The sequence below is a fragment of the Mustela putorius genome, unplaced genomic scaffold (assembly GCF_011764305.1).
Source record: "Mustela putorius furo isolate JIRA1106 unplaced genomic scaffold, ASM1176430v1.1 tig00003993_pilon_pilon_pilon, whole genome shotgun sequence".
NCBI lineage: Eukaryota > Metazoa > Chordata > Mammalia > Carnivora > Mustelidae > Mustela > Mustela putorius.
The window spans coordinates 766,865-784,159 of NW_025422132.1; the positions used below are offsets into that span (position 1 = coordinate 766,865).

The following is a 17,295-nucleotide window of genomic DNA, read 5'->3' on the forward strand; positions in this document are numbered from 1 at the left end:
AAGATCCACAAGCAATTCATGCTCTCTGACTCAGAGAGCCTACTTTGGAAACTACATCCCAAGAAAATAATCTCCAAGTAAATAGATGTAACTTGTTCAGCAATGTTTGTAACAATGCGATTTATGACTGTTAAAACCGGAAACAATCCAAATACCAAACCATAAAGGAACAGTTAAGTGAATGATGGCATAAAAGACGGGACGACTTATCCCAACCCTTTGCTTCCTTTCGGTAATGGACCCCTCCACGTCCCAGTGACGTGCCGAGCAGCCCCATTGGGTGTTTGGCTTGGCCATGTGATAATACACTTTGGCAAATTGGATAGGAAGGGACAACCTATCTGCCACCTCCATGTGGTGGCTTTAAATGGGACTGCATGCTACTCACCATATTCCTGCACTTAGCCATGAGAACAGTATGTCCCAGCTGGGGGCTGTCCTTTAGCCTGGGTTTCTGAGGGAGAAGACAGTGGAGCAGCACCACACCCAGTGAAGCCACCAAGAGCTGTGGTACATCCACAGCTCTCACATAACGTGGACAAGAAACAAATGTTTGCTGTTTTAAGCCACTAAGAGGTTGGAACCCTTTTTGTTACCAAAGCAAGAACTAGGAAAATCCAATAGTCATCAAAATGTGGCAAGTTCTAGGAAAACATATTTGAAAAAAAGCTTGTTAAAAAGTAGAAGACAAGACAAGAATAAGCAGTTACTGAGGACATCTAAACAAAATAAGGCAGGCCAACAAGTACCAGAAATTCATGTAGAATGATATAATAGTTTACAATTATTTCTTATCAATGAAGCATGTACATATATGTTTCTCTAATTCTCAGTTTAAATACTACCCTTATGTAAACATATTTTCAGTAATTCCATATATATCATGTTTATGACAGCAATAATTCCAACATGCTTTCTTCTGCATTAAAATGATGTAAGGATCAGTGAACACTCGTGCCAAAAGTGAACCCAGTTTAAGGTTATTATTCAGTCTTTGAATGTATCAATTTAGGGCTCATCAAATCCTTTTGTCAGACTATAACAAAAGGAACTGTAAGAAAAGAAAAACCACACAGACAAAAGCAAGACTTCTTTGCTGGGATAATCTATGCCTCAGGCATCAAACATGTTGCAAAAACAAAACAAAACAAAAAAAACAGAAAACAAAAAAAGATCTAAAAGAGTATCAGAATCTAAAATAAAGTCGTGTTACCTTTCTATGAGTCTTCATGAGCTAGGTTTGAAATTCCATTTGTATGATTCAAGCATCACCAAAAATGTTCATCACGACAAGCAATCTTAGACATTTATCTTAAAATAAATTCAACAAAAATAAGCTATTAATATGAAACCCTCACTATCACCTTCCATGGGATAGCTAGAAATGTAATATGTATTTTGAGTAATAAAAAATAATAAAGGTAATTACAGTATATCAATTATCTATAGGTATACTAAATATCAATTATTAACAATAAGTATGAAAAATACATATATATGTAGTTTTATGTACTACAACTATAAAAATATATCTACTTAGGACCAAAGACTAGAAAAATATGAAAAAAATTTTTGAATAGCTGGAAATAAACTTGTGGGTAGACTTTTACCATGTTTTCGAAATTGTAGTTACTTGAGGGGAGAGAGATTCAATGCTTGTATTTACAAAACCTGTACTTGCTATGAAATACATTACTGATGCTTAGTTGAAAAGGAATCTTAAGTGAGCTTTAAGTATTGGGTTGTTGTTGGTTTTTTGTTTTCTTTTCTTTTGTTTTGTTTTGTTTTTGAGAGAGAAAGAGAGAGCACAAGCGAGAGCAGGCAGGGGCAGAGGCGCCCACAGACAGAGAATCTCCAGCAGGCTCCACACTCCGTGCAGAGCCTGACATGGGGCTCTATCTCAAGACCCTGAGATCATGACCTGAGCAGAAATCAAGAGTTGGACACTCAACCAACTGAGCCACCCAGGTGCCCCTAAAGTTTCTAAATCAATTTCTGATCAATATCCTCCTAACGAAGGCAACCTTGGACTAGTAAATGAAGTATATTCTATCAACCATAATCTCATCATTTCTTGCTAACTTGAGGCCATTCTCAGAAACACCAATGGTTGTACTATAGCCCCTAACAGAGAGGACATTGGCCAGTGCTGGGAAGAAGAATACGCCCCCACCCACTGCCATAGACACTCAATAAATAAAACACTGCTCTGGCTCCCTTCTAGGTAATGTTTTCTCTCCTGCCTTTGGGAGGCAGTGATGCAGAGTGGTTACAAGCATGTGCTCTGGATCCATGCCCAGAGTCGACACTCAACTCATCATTTACCAGTATTTGCATGCCAACGGTGTTACCCAGTAAACGAGTATTTACTGGTTGTAGGATCTTGTGCCTTAGCCTTTCTAAGCCCTGGTTTTCTCATCTACAAAATAAGTCTGTACTTACTTCAGAGTTGTTGTAAGGATCAAAACGATAATCCACTTAAAGTGCTTGACAAAGTACTTGCACACCCTAAGTAGTAAATAAATGCCAGCTAATATTAGTCTCTGTCTGGTGGTCATCTGAGGCGTCATGCTGGCTTCTCACCATCGCCAATAGCTAATGCTAATAATTCCTGTCTCTGTGCACTGGTCTCCAACGCCGGAGGCGTCCCTCTGAACCAGGGCTCCCATCTGTAACAGTGCTGCCCCAAAGAAATGTGATGTGGACCACAAAAGCCAGCCCCATAGGTAACTTTTCATTTTCTAGTGGTCACGTTAAAAAGCAAAATAGAAGAAATTAATTTTAATAGTAGATTTTATTCAACTCGATAGATCCAAAACATTATTTCAACATGTAATCAATTTAAAGATATTGCATTTTTTATTAGTCTTCTTTTTTTTGTACTAAGTCTGCAAAGTCGGATCCATATTTGATACCTACAGCATGTCTGAACTCAGGTGGGGCACATTTCAAATAGCAAATGGTCATAGGTGGCCAGAAGCTCCGTCATTAGTTGCTTGTTACTTTTTTTTTTTTTTTTTTTTTTTTTAAAGATTTTATTTATTTATTTGACAGAGAGAAATCACAAGCAGATGGAGAGGCAGGCAGAGAGGGAGGAAGGGAAGCAGGCTCCCTGCTGAGCAGAGAGCCCGATGCGGGACTCGATCCCAGGACCCTGAGATCATGACCTGAGCCGAAGGCAGCGGCTTAACCCACTGAGCCACCCAGGCGCCCAGTTGCTTGTTACTTTGAAGATTATGACCACAGAAAGACATCCTCCCCCCTTCAAAAATATCAAAAATCGTTTATTAAAGAAATCGATGGATGGACGAAAGGAAAAAAAGGAGGAGGAAGGGAGGAAGCATAGACGCGGCACAACTGACACAGACACAGACCTCTGGGCCCTCGTGTCGTCGCCGCCGCATTGAGCACTTGAGCTGTGGGGTCAGAGGGAATGGGTTCAAATCCCACTTCCTCCACTGACGAGCAGCAAAAAGACTTTTCATCAATAACCTCTTCAACTCTCTTATTTCCCGGGGATAAGCTATGGATAAAAATAACCTCTCTTTCATAGGCTCGTTAGGAGTTTAAAGGTTGTAGAGGGAAAGGAGTTTCCATACATAAAGCTCTGCTTTGTGAAAGGTCAGAGATGAGGGCAGGAAACACTGATGGAGGGATGCAGAGCAAATTAGCTTGAGGTAATAAAGGAGCCACAGTGGAGGGAAAGCGGTTCATGTTATAGTCACAATGCCGGTCTCAAAAATGCCCAGTTACACAAAACAACTTATACAGTGGCAGCTATTAATAAAGTAATTGCAGTGACATTTCTAAAGCCCTCAATGGTTTGATACCTCGTTAGCCTGCCTGCTTTCTTCTTGGCAGTACCCTAAGCAAGGGGGAGGGGGAGGAGGGCGGCTGACTGCCAGAATTTGGAGAACCCAGGTTTTTTTATGAGTGCCCATATTAACCACAGCTTCTGGCCTCAATGGGACCACTGAATGTGCCTAAATCTTTCTTTGAAGAATGAGGTTCCTGCAGGGCCACAAACATCATCTGAATATTACTCTTCACTGTATAAATACATAAAACTAGAGGAAGTGTTTACTATTCCTAAAACTTTCCCTGAAAGATAGTTTTGTGAAGGTTCCTGATATTTTGTTGTAAACTTGCTCTTATTTTTTGTTTTTTTTATTAATATTTTATTAATTAATTTATTTATTTGAGAGCACGTGAGCAAGTGAGAGAAAGAGAGAGAGCCCCAGCAGGGGAGAGGGCAGAGGGGAAGCAGACTCCCTGCTGAGCAGAGAGTCCCACATGGGGCTCACTGGATCCCAGGACCGCAGCACCACAACCACAAGGCAGACGTTAAACCAACTGAGCCACCCAGGTGCCCTTTAAACTGCTCTTATGTGCTCCCCACCCCTCCAAGAAAAATCCAATTAATTTAAAAAAAAAGGGCGGGGGGAGTCTAGTCTGCAAATGAAGATTTTTAATATTTACCCATCTTAATACTCCAAGTCACTATACCCTCTAATTTGTGTGGGGTTTCTTAAGGACAAGCATGATGTCTCTATTCCAGGGACTTTCTAAACCAAACTTTTTCTAGAAGGTAGTCCATTTAATACCAGTGTCCCTTGCGATTACATGTGTCCCACAAAAGCAAATTTAAAAAACAGGTCCTACTGAAATGAATTCAGCTTGACATACTTCTGTTTACTGCAAGACTTCCTGGAGTCTTTCAAACACTCACGTGCAGATTTCAGACTGCTCTGCTCAGCCATTATTCCCATTTTACCAGTCGACAAATGAGAATAATAATAATATGAACTGAGAATCACACGATAGGGAGAGAGTCTAATTATCCCAGGAAAACAGACACTCTTTACAGATCTTTACTCTGAGTTTCTAGCCTGATGTGCTGTGCACTGGGCATTTCTCCTTTTTATCATCCCTGATAAATATCCATCTTGAATACATATATAGTAATTAACCCATCAGAAGCCCCAAATGCAGACAATTTATTATAAAGGGAGGGAGAAAGAAGGGAAGAGAAAGGAGCGGCGGGGAAGAAGGGAGGGGGCGGGAAATTCCTTTGAATAACTTAGTGTAAACATCACTTCATATTCTCAGCTAAGCTAAAATGCCTAAACGCTTTCATCAGGATGAAGGCACATGAAATACACACTTGTACCTAACCGAGCCCTTGGAAAATAAGCCTCGTTTTCAAAACAACCAAACAGCTGCTCAGCAGAGGCGCAGCGCAATTCATCCTTTCCAGCCTTTATTTTTAGATGCCTCTTAAGCAAAACAATAATTTTCTAAAGAATATCATTAAGATCCGTAGGTGTCATCTCATTATTTTCGAGTTTTAATTCGTTTCATATCAGTCACACATTTTTCCCTCCTAAAATCACATCATTACATCATATTCCATGACAAATATCTCACCTTTGAATAAAAGAATTTATAAATTTAAAAATGCACAGATTCTAGGACTATCTACCCAGAATGTTCGGGTCACTCGCGGATTTAAACGCGAGTCTAAAAGTTAGCCCCATTATTCAAATGAAAGTTTGGAGACTTGTGGTCTAAAAAACAAACAAACAAATAAACGTGTACCTTTATCACCAAAAGCACGTTTTACAAAATGTACAATGAAAGAGAATATGCTTAATAGATCACAGGATTTCATGGGCAGAAGTGAATGCTAATTGCCTGCCAGAGTCTTTAATGAAACCTAATTGCTGGCTTGAGCTGTCACCGCTGACCCTGGTAACAGCCTATACACCCTTCATAAACCTAATACAGCATAATCCTCCTTCATTAGGGTTATTATAGCTCCGCAGTGGGACACGTCTGCCGCAGAAATAAACCGCTGCCTCTTCTCTAAATGGACGTGTCACTTCTCCATCCTGGAGCAAGGAAGTGTTGATGGAGACAAGTGGAACCACTTCACAGCCCAACTCGCCTTCCAAAAGCTCGCCCCAGGCCCCCTGCGACACCACCACCACACTCCACAGTGATGCAGGAGGAGTGGGGGGGGGGGGGGGGGGGCTGACACACAGAAACAAGCCGAAGGGAGCAAACCATCACCCACCACCAGCAGGCACATGGGAAACGCGGAAGAAATTATTTCTTATTGAAACAACTGGGTTTGAGTTAGGAAATCCGTGTGTAAATCCATTCCGTTTACAGCCTGCGTTCCAGATATCGAGCCCAAGAGATAGTCCCTTCAATTTGCCTTGAAGGTCTTTTTTCGGGCGGGGCGGGGAGGGTAGGACAAGGACAGCCCCACCTTCAACTAAAAACATGGATCTTACCTCTAGTGCTCAACAGTTCCCCCAACCTGTTACTCTGCAGCGGGTGCCAGGACCCCAAAGACAAATAAATCACAAAACATAACCAAGAACAGCTCACCACTTCGGGGAGGCAGAGGAACAGGTGCATGGAACACAGTGTGAGGCATATCTGCAAAGAATGGGCGAAGGAAGGCAGGAAAGCAGATCAAGTGACAGTGAACTCGCTTAAGGGTCACAAGGATGGGTCGGATGAAACATCTACAAAGACATAAAAATCACGCTAGGCATTAAGAAAACAGAGGTGCAGAGGGTTATGGGGCCAGGTGTGAGAAAAGAATTTAAGGGAAAAGTAACAGTAACAGCGGGAGTCAGCACCCAAGATCTCGACGGTGAGACAGGCTTGCAGAAGGGTGACGGGGAGCCGAGAGAGGCAGAGGCTACTAATCAGGCTCGGTGGGAACAAGAGTGTGCGAGTCTTGAATGTTCCATTAGGGAGTCTGCGTTTAAACTTGGGCAAGTTTTTGTGTGTGTGTTTTGTATTAGGTATTTTATTTTATTTTTTTAAAGATCTTTATTTGTTCAAGAGAGAACATAAGTGAGAGAGAGGGGCAGAGGCAGAGGGAGAGGGAAGCAGGCTCCCCCCTGAGCAGGGAGCCCAATGTGGGACTGGACCCCAGGACCCTGAGATCATGACCTGAGCCAAAGGCAGATGCTTAATCCACTGAGCCACCCAGGTGCCCCTAAATTAGGTATTTTAGACTATAGGAGAATATACTAAATATACAAGTTTCCACCACCCAGCTTGGGAGAAAAGGCAATAAACCACACCACGTCTCAGCCCTCACCTCTCCCTTCCCCCACGCACCCCCCACATTTGTTATTTATCCTTCTGTCATGTGCTTATAGTTTTCCGACAGACAGAGGCACGTCCAAGCAGGACAGACCTCAAGCAGGAAGGAGAAAATATCAGACATGTTTAAAACAGGACTCGTACGTGGGGGACAGACTGGCCTCCAGACAGGCAGCAGTGGAACAGGTGACGAAGAGGTGTCGAGAGCACGGTCATCACTGAAGGTCTGTCACAATGAAGAGAGCAGGGTCAGCCTCGGCCTCGGAGGGCGCTAAGGGCCAGGAGCCAAGGGGCAGGAGGACCCCATCAGGGAGTGACGCCCGGGAAGGCTGCCCAGAGCGACGGGATTTAAGGTGGGTCTCCAGGGACAGTTTCGAAGGCAAGGCTGAGTGGGAGGATTCCTGGACAGGGGAACAGCACAACCAGAGGTGGACAAAATTATTGGGCCTGTTCAGGAAACAGCTGCAGCTTGGCAGAACCCTGGGGAACATAAATCTGAAGAAATCAGAGGGCCATTTGGGGGATTATTTGCAGAGAACCTTAAATATCAAGATGAAGTATGTATAGAGTGTACACATAATTCATAATAAATTCACTTTCATGACCGTGAAATCTGCCATAATCCCTTTTACTTGGGAACTAAAATAATGGCAACGGCCAATCTTGTGATTTGGGGGGATAACATCAATGATATCTTTACTGCTTATTATAGTGCTATATGCAGAACAGGCTGTCTTGGCTAAGGGCAGGCTGACCAATCGGCTGGCACACAGTGTCACGGAGCATCTTTCTCTCACTTTTAAAAACTAGTAACCCAGGGGTGCCTGGGTGTCTCAGCCGGTTAAGCCTCTGCCTTCCACGCAGGTCATGATCTCAGGGTCCTGAGATGAAGCCCCCCACAACAAGCTCCCCACTCAGCGGAAGGAGAGTCTGCTTCCCCTCTCCCTCTGCTGCTCCCCTGCTTGTGCATGCTCTCTCTCAAAAAAATAAATAAATAAAATCTTTTAAAAAGAAAGTAACCCAGAGGTTGAATAATGAGTAATTCTGACTCTTCCTCTTTAATATAAGGTACAAAATTCATAGAAAGAAAGTTAAGCATATTCTGATCAATGTATCTAACCCTGCAAAAACTACTTTGTTTCATGCCTTGTCTTCCAAATGTTCCTCCTTTTTAATCCTTCTGTGATAGGTACGCTCCCTTAATCTGCAAGGTTCCCTAGGTCTGAAAAATGAGGGGAAAAAATTATCACATTTTTTAAAGTTTCCAAGTAAAGCAAATAACATTAAGAAAAGAGCATCGGTGACTTCAGAAAACAGCTTAGGGATGTGATCTCTCTCCTTAAGCGAACAACTAAGAGGTGTATATTAAGCAGCACTGATACCTGTTTAATTTTTAAAACCACAGTCATGAACATGATGGAATTTTCCCAGAGCAATGAACCTATTAGAGACTAAGTAATAAAAACTCCAGTCCATTCTCTGAAAGACAGAAATAGCAATTGTACCTACTTCATACGGTCATTGAAAAATTTGGTAGAAGCATTTCAAGTGCTATGAACACTGGGGCAGAGTCAGCGGTGACACATGTAACCATGGGTACTGCCATCCAACATCTGTACAGGGTGGAAATTCTAATTCTGAACCAAGCAGATGTGACTACTGGTGGAGAGGCTTTTAACGGAGGACAGGAGACAGAGAGATAAACATAGAATAAGATGAGACACGGCTCACTAACATGTACGTGCAAAGTGCTTTAGGACTATAAAAGCAGGAATGCCTAACTGCTGGTGAGAAGGAATGTCAGGGAAGGTGGAGCTTCGGCTGAATGCACAGGGGCTGAGCAGGTAGCCAAGGGGGAAGGTCAGGCTGGGTGGGAGTAGAACAAAGCAGAGAATTCATTGCCACCAAGTGTTAGGGCACTAGCATGGAGAGAAGGAGCAGCAGGTAATGGGAAAGGAGTCAGGGGCAAAGAAGCTTTATCATGCAGGTAGTAAGCATCAAAAGAATTTAAATAGTATTAAAAACTGTTTAAAAAAAACAAAAACAGAGAGGAAAGAGTAGATGAGAAATATCTGATAGGCAGGCTGGAAGGCTCTTGAACAATCCACAGGCAGTGAGGACGGAGGGAAGGGAGCACACGGAAGAGACAGTAGACGGCCTAGAGCCTGGCAGGCTTCCTGGTCAGTGTTTGCAGGTCGAAGCTGAGGGGTGCTCAGAGTGACCCGTTGAGAACCCCAAGTGCCTGGCCTTGGCAGCTAAGTCAACAGATGGCTGGGTCATGGACTCGGACAGGAAATACGGAAACAGCTCACTTTGTGGCAAGAAATTAGGGAGCTCAGTTTGAGATGAAATTCAGGGACCCAGACAGAAAGAAACACCAGATACATCAAACTGTTTGGAACCAAGCGGAGGAGTCCAGATAGGCGACGATAACCGAGAAAATCCACTGAAATGGAAATGTGGTTCACGCTCTCAGGGCCTGGCGAGGGCTGCACTCAGGAACAGAAGAATCATTCAAGCCGGTGTAGTAAAAGCCTTAAGTGGCGACCACAGGAGCCTTAGGACGGAGGCAAGTGGACTCCTGAGCTCTGTGATTCTCAAAATGCATTTAGTTGGTCAAGAACCAGGACCACTAGCCTCACCTGGGAGCCTCTTAGAAACACCAATTCTCAAGCCCCAGCCCAAGCCTACCAACTCAGAAGCTGGAATGGGCACAGAGAATAGCACCCTGTGTATCACCAAGCCCTCTACGTGATTCTGGCGCCCACGAGAGTTTCAGATCCACTGCCTTAGCGACTGCCTCCATTATGAATGCAAAGGAGTATTGGGGGGGGGGGGGGGGAATTCCCAGGAAATTGATTTCCAAAGACTTGAGGACACTGAGTGTAATTAGAGGGGGAGGTAGAGGATAAAGCATTGGGAACTTTGGCTAATTTTCACCAGGGGAGTTTTCCCTGTGAGCGAAAAATCTGTAAGGCAAATTAGATCCAGTCAGTGGGCCACACAGCAGAGCTTCCTAATTTAGGAATGTGGTTCGGTACCGAAATTTCCAACTCACAAATGCGAAGAAGACGTTCTGCTCGTCAGAGGACAGCACACCACCAGCCAACCTCTTCCTCATGTTCTCAGCAGACACATCCCAACATCAAGCATTTATGGGGATGGCCGCCTAGGGATCTCTGGATAAGCGACAGGTCTCTGGACGTCGCTGACGTCCTGACCAGGCTCAGGACGAAAGCCTTGAACCAAGCCTTATTTAGTCCCCTCAGGAACGAAGCTAAACCGCCCGCGTATCAAACTTTATACACGAAATTGATCTAAGAATGGACACAATGGGTTTTTCCCCAGTAGCAAGGACCACGAAACAAGTCTAACAAAAGCTTGATGGGAGAGCAGAACAAAACCAAGCCAAGCAATACAGAACCAACAAGCAAGAGAGAAAGGAAACTAAAACAATGTTAATTGCCATTTATAGTTCAACTAAGACGTATAACCAGCCCCAGCCCACGAGGAGTCACTATTGCTCTTTATCCCCAGCTCCTCTCAGTCCTCTTCTGCAAGCATTGCCTCATATCCTCCCATTCAGAATTATAAATAATTCAGAGATTATTTTCATAATCAGTGGGCAAAGGCATAGCTGGTCTGGGGGACACAGGCTTCCTCTCCCTCCTAGTGCAACAATCACAGCCAGATCTGCATTTTTCCTGGGCTTTCTCCCCCTGACCTCTCTAAGGGGTACCCCCTCTCATGACCTCCTGGCCTGTCTGCAATCCACATTGGGGATTCTCAACTGTAAGAACCCATTCTGCTTCAAGAACACATCTTACAGACTACCAGCGTGCTCTGCTGACAGTTTTTCCAAGCTGTTCCTTTCTTCTAACAATCCCTCCTGTTGGGAGGTTGATATGAAGATCAATGAGTTAATGTTTGTCAAATACTTTGGGCTTCTCAGATGAAAGGCAACATTAAAGTTCAAGAGACCCCAGGCTGGTATTACACCAGAAGTGTTGCAGTTGACTCTCTATTTGGGCTTCAAAGAAGGAAAGAAATCAAGGCTGCACAGACACTCCTTTGTGAAGACTGGCCAGCTTCTGCATCCAGACTAAAAGCAGAAAGCAGGCAGATTTGTTCTCGACATTCTGTAACTGGATCACAACGTTAGAAATACAAGGATCTTTATATTAACACCCGACCCTTGTTATAGTAAGTGGTGTACAAGCCAAAGGATCCTTTTTTTTTTTTAAGATTTTATGTATTCATTTGACAGACAGATCACTAGTAGGCAGAGAGGCAGGAAGGGAAGCAGGCTCCCCGCAGAGCAGACAACCCTACTCGGGGCTAGATCCCAGGACCCCGAAACCATGACCTGAGCCGAAGGCAGAGGCTTTAACCCACTGGGCCACCCAGACGCCCCCAAAGGCGTCTCTGCCCTTCTCTAAGTGGCTTTTCCTCTCCCAGAGCTTCCCTACTGTCCAAGCATGCAATTCTCAATCTCATCCTATAGAGGGGCCACGTGAAAACTGCCAGCCAACACGTTTGCTTGGAGCCAACAGACAAAAAAATAAAAAAATAAAAAAAAGTCAAAGACAAAGCTTTATGTGTATGTTGGCATGCATGTGAATTCAGGCTGCTGGAAAAAAAATGACCTGCACAAAGAGCACATTCACGGCCACATAGAACTCCAACATATAAACAGCCATTCTTGGCCCAACACCTACTCCATGCAAGGCACCCTGTCGGGAGGGTAAGGCAGAACGTTTCAGTGACTTCTCTGCAGACAGCCTGGCAAGTTAGATGCTCCTGGGCCCCACCTCGCAGACGAAAGAACGGAGACGCCAACGGCCTGCAAAGACTGTCCAACATTACCCAGCGAAAAAGCGGAGCTGGAATTCAAACCAAGCTACGTTTCAAGCTCCTGAAGCTGGGTCTGCTGCTCCAGCACAACCACAGGAAACCTGCAGAACCTCCATGGGGCTCAGACGGGGCAGGGTAAATTCAATCCGTAAGGGGAGATCACAACGTCCTGTTTCAAACATTTGTTTTCATCTCTTTACCAAAACTTATTTTCCCTCGTTCTTTCTGAATGGGCCCAAGCAGGAGTGATTTAATTGGCTAATTAAGTATTTCATCTTATCTATCTCTTTCCCTGACCTTATCTCTAACAAAGGGCACAGCACAGCGCTGAGGCTTAGAACGAGTTCAAATTCCCCATGACCCTTGGTGACGAAATAAAGAAGTTCAAATGCAGCATAGCAGGTGAGAAAAAACAAGCATATGGAACCCAGGTGGGCTACATTGTGCAATCAAAGGGTTTATGTTTGCTTCCCTGGAGCGAAAAAACAGAAGCGCTTAATAAAGAGGGAGGGCGCTGGGGGTGGAGGGAGAGATCCTCATAATTCTTGACCCCTGGACCATCCATTCAGGACAAATATGAATTCCCCCCAAAATTCTGATTTTTCTCTGAATTCTTTAGGTTCTTCCATATTAAAATAATCTGTTCTCTTTCCATGACAGCTGCCCGGCCCACACAGTCTGCACAAACCTGAGGAACTAAAGTGTGAATAATAACGGTCTTTAAAGCCAGTGACGGAAGCTGGGCAAGCAGGGGGATTAGCAAGATCGAGCTTCCCTTCAGCCTCTAAGCAAGGCCCGTACCTCCAATAAAACGCGTGTCAAGGGGCTGCTCTTGAGATAAGAGAAGGTGTTTGTGGAGGGGCTTAGATAAACACCCCAAATTGTACTCTTTCTGCTCCGATGTGCTGGCCTGAGGCTCACCAAGGCTGGACCTCTGCCACCTCAGCCAGGACCCAGCCACTGTGACGACTACAACTGCACTTCAGCCCAGTGAAGAGGCACCCTTGAAAGGGCCACCCCCATTCGGGAAGCTTCCACGTGATAAGAGAACTTTCTAGCCAGGATCTGCTGAGTCCTGGACCATCAGCCTACACCGACCCGCGAGAAGAGCTTCTGCTACTGTCAAGTTTCAGTGGAAGGAAAAGGAATCCTGAAAAACCTACAAAAGCAGTAACAACGATTAAACGCAGAGAAAATGATAACAAACCCACGGACCCGGCCGTGGACTTGTTCCACACATCGTGGCCACCCACTTAGATTAAACAGAAAAGCTGCACAGCTCCCAGTCACTAAGGCTGTCCTTTCCACGGCAGCAGCTTTTAACCCCATCGCCAAAAGATAAGCGACTTTGATGCAAGGTTCCCAACGGTTGCATTATCACCCACTGCTGTCAAGTGCCTCTTTAAAAGGGAATCAAGAGTCATTCTAATGAAAACAGGCATGGGCCAATTAGTGCCAATTAAAATTTAGACGGTCACACAACTGCTGCTTATAGAAACAGCATCGGGCGTGGAGGTGTGTCCAAAGAGACCTGTGCTCTTCTGGAAACACCTGGTTCCCATAAGTAGCAATATGCTTCTAGTTTAATTTCTGATATCTAGCTAGCTATCATACCCCAGATAGCTGGGTCAAACAGCTAGCTTTTTGAGTTTTTTTTTTTTTTTTTTTTTTTAATGACTCTCATTTTGCACCAGGTGCTTCTTGTACCTGGAATGCACTCTCCTAATCACTCCCGCAGGTAAGTACTCCCTTAACCCTATAAACCTAGGGCACACCTTACCCCTCCTCTCCGAAACCGAGCCTTCCCTGCTTCTCCCAGCACTTTTCCCTCACTAGGCTGTAATTCATGATCAGCCTGTGGGTTTCCTCCGGGAGGCTACAGTTAGAGCTTGTTTAAGTAGCTTTGTATCCTGTTTTCCTAGCACAGAGTAGAAGCTCAATACCAGGTTTGTTGAATGAATGGGTGCACCAATCCAGTTTAAGAAATTAACACATTGGTGGAAACCCTGTAACCGTATATGCAGCGAGCAGTCTAGAGATTCCTCACCTTCACAAAGAGGCTGCAACAGCCAGTTCCTGGACAGACTGAAGCACAAACCTCACAATCTCCTCCAACCGTAGCTGGGGTTTGGGGTGACAGGAGCTGAAGGAAGGGGAAGGTAATGCTAGGTAGGGGCACGCTACCTCCCTATTCCCTCAAAAAGGCACAAAACCCACTTAACAAGTATTCAAAACCGAGACTCAAGGGTCACGCCAGGGAGAAGGAAAGGCTTATTAACAACACCCTCAGAACTTGTTAATACTCAGAACTTTGAAAGTTTGAGGTGGAGATCAGTTCTGAAATTATGTGGCCGCAGATTTTCCCAGTGAGCCAGACCGACCACCCAAGGAGGGCCAAGAAGGCCAGGAGTTTGGTGGCACGGCTGGGGCCTAGTGGGAGGGCATTAAAACTTCCCTCCTTCCCAAGATCCTGCCCGCGCCCCCCTCCAGGAGGCAGTGGGAAGAGGGGTGTCGGGGAGCAGCGTTCCTCTCCCGGGGGAGCCAGGGCTACGTCGTCCTCTCCTCGTCTGCCCTCACCGCTTGGGTATCTCCAGCTGCCCTTTCCAGGCCCTCGCGCGGTTCCCAAAGAGCAGGAGGGTACGGAGGAGGGGGCGAGGGGGCGAGTTTCACCGCCACCTCTTCGGACAGCGCTCACCTTCCGCCGTCATTACCCAGACAGGACGTGAGCCTCACGTCGGGCGGGCAGCTCCTACCCGGACGGAGAACGCCTGCGGCCCGGCCGCCTCGCGCCCCCGCTGCTCTGCCAGCGTCCCGGGCCGCCGATCGCAAACTGGCGCTGCCAGCGTTGGCCCCAGTCCTCGGCCGGGCGCCCGGAGCGCCGAGGCGGCCCCCCACCTCCGGCCCGACTCCCCCCGCCGCAGACGGCGCTTACCTGCTTACATGGCCCCGTCGGTGCCCCGGAGTCCCGCGCGGAAAGGCTGTCCTCCGCGGCGGCGCCCCAATTCCCTAAGGAATTGATTCCAGTGGCTGGCGGAGGAGGGGCGGAGGGAAGGAGCCGGAGGAGGCGAAAGGGGAGGGAGGTTTCCGCTGCGATCCCGGCGCACCGACAAGGAGAAAAGGAGAACCACCTAAGCACGGGGTTGTCCCGCAGGAGGGGGGCCGGGGCCGGGAGGCCCGGGAGGATGGGCGAGGTGGGAGGGGAGGGGCCGCCCGCGGCCGCTGGGTGTCTGCGGCTCCGCGGGGACCGGAGCCGGGAGGGCCGGCGGCGGAGCGAGGAGGAGCGCGGCAACCTGCCCCCGGACTGCGCCCGCTCGCTCGGGGGAGAAAAAGTTGGGCAGAACTTTCCGGGGCCGCGCGAGGCCGGGCGGCAGGAAATGCGAGCGGCCGGGAGAGGAGGGAGGAAGGGGCCGTGCGATGGGAGGGGACGGAGCAGGCGCCAGCGGCCGCGGCTCCCCCACCCCCCGGGCCGGGCGGCGGCGCGGGGGGCCGGAGGCGGAGGGAGCGCGGGGCGCGCGGCCGGGGGCGGGGAGGAATGCGCCCGGGAGGCGCGCGGCCGGACGGCGGGGCCGGCGGGGCTGGCGGGGCGGCGGGCCCGGGGCCGGGGGCGGGGGGGCGTCCGCGCGGGGGAGCGCCGAAACTTGGAGCCCGAGCTCCGGGGCTGGAGGCGCGCCGGCCCCGGGGACGTCACAGCGCTGGAATCCGCGGAATGCCGGGCGGCAGGAGCTCCTTGTGCAGGCCCGGGAGAAGTCGCGCACTTTTGGTGCGGCGGCTTTGGGGAATGTTTAAAGGTGAGGGCTGAGGAGGGAGGACGAGTGAAACTCCCCGGAGTCAGAGACGTGGGAATGGAGAGGGGAAAGCGACCACAGCCGACACGACCTAGCGCCGCTGCCGGCGGGGCAGGGACGGGGGCGGGAAGGAAAAAAACCCCTTCGACCTTCGAAAACCGCAGGGGCGGGGCAGAGGCCGCAACCCGCCCGCTCCGGCCGAGAGCGAGGACGGTGCGTCTCTTTTGGGGGAAGCCCTCCCAGCCGGAGGTCCCAAAAGCAGCCACTGCACGGAGGGGAGACAGCCCAGGAGAAAGGTGGCCTCCCCGAGCAGGCAGCCCCAGGGTTGTCCCTCCGGGACACCAGGAGTCTCTGCGTCCTGCATCTGGGGTCTTAACTCCCCCGATCTCTGATCTCCCCCAGCGCCCGCGATCGCAAACAGCAGTTTCTGTGTGCTGGGAGCTGGAAGGGGTCGTCTCCTCGGTTCTTTCCGCGCCACAGCCTCGCCCCACCCTGCCCGGGTGGGCACTGGGAGGGAACTCCCTTAGCGCTTTCGGAGGTGGAGTTCGCGCGACGCCGCGGCTCGATGGAAAAAGCACCCAGCCTGGCGAAGGAACCTGGGTCCAGGACCTGCCCTGCCCGTGACCGAAGGGATGACTGAGGAGTATCCCAGCCCCTGAAAGCCTTGGCCTCTCGGGCTGCAAAATCATTTTCCTAGTATTTTCTATCTTTCCGTGGGCCTTCGCGTTGCCAAAAACAGCTTTTAGGGGTCTATTATCTAACCGAGACTCACAACCCAGTGCTTTCAACCGTTCTTAGGTTGAAAAGGGGGCTTGAAGTCATTGTCACAGAAGATGTCCCAGAAGACTTCAGTGTCCCACCACTCATGCAAAAATCTGGATCTCTGGCGGAAGAGAACTGGAACCAAGAAACAAAACGTGTTGTGCCCATCATGTAGCAGTTGGTGGTGACTGACTTCTCCAACGGAGTAACTGCCAACCTCCAGAACAATAAAGAAGTCCAGAAGGCCCCAGACGGATGGAAGGAAAAGGCTGTAGAGAATTAAACATCAGTTTCTCGAACTTGCAAGGATATATAGCTGGATAGCTTCAGGATGGACTTGCTGGATTTCCAAAGAAAGTCGCCAAACGCTTTGCTGTGCTCCGGGAAGCATGGAAAGCACTTTTTATGTGCACCTCTATTGTTATCCCATTTACTAGATGAGAAAAGTGAGGACTGAAGAAATCACCCGTCTTACCAAGGGTCCCACAGTTTGTGAAATATGGTAATAGACCCCAGTCTGGCCCCAAAATGCAAGCTCTTAAATTCTTCAAAATTTGACCAAAATAGAATGAAAATTATCAATGAGGGAATACCTGCAGGCTCTCAAAGGAACACAGATGTGAGGCGTCTTGGGGCCGACGAGGAAAAGATGTGGCCTTTGTGTATTGTAGCTCTGCCATGCCTAACTCCGAGCACAGCTTGCAGAGACAGTTGGGGTGTTAGAAGAGCAAAGGTTGCGAGTAGACATACGATTCTGGTTCTGCCT

General features: G+C 47.8%; 1 protein-coding gene across 1 annotated transcript in view; it reads right to left on the minus strand.

Annotated features, from left to right (window-relative positions):
- Window positions 1-15,471, minus strand: part of PTPN14 (protein tyrosine phosphatase non-receptor type 14) — a 175,484-nt gene extending 160,013 nt beyond the window's left edge. The window contains exon 1 of the mRNA XM_045071893.1: window positions 14,915-15,471. The gene's annotated coding sequence lies outside the window, so the exon portion shown is untranslated. The remainder of the gene's footprint in view (window positions 1-14,914) is intronic.
- Between the last annotated feature and the right edge of the window lie 1,824 nt (window positions 15,472-17,295).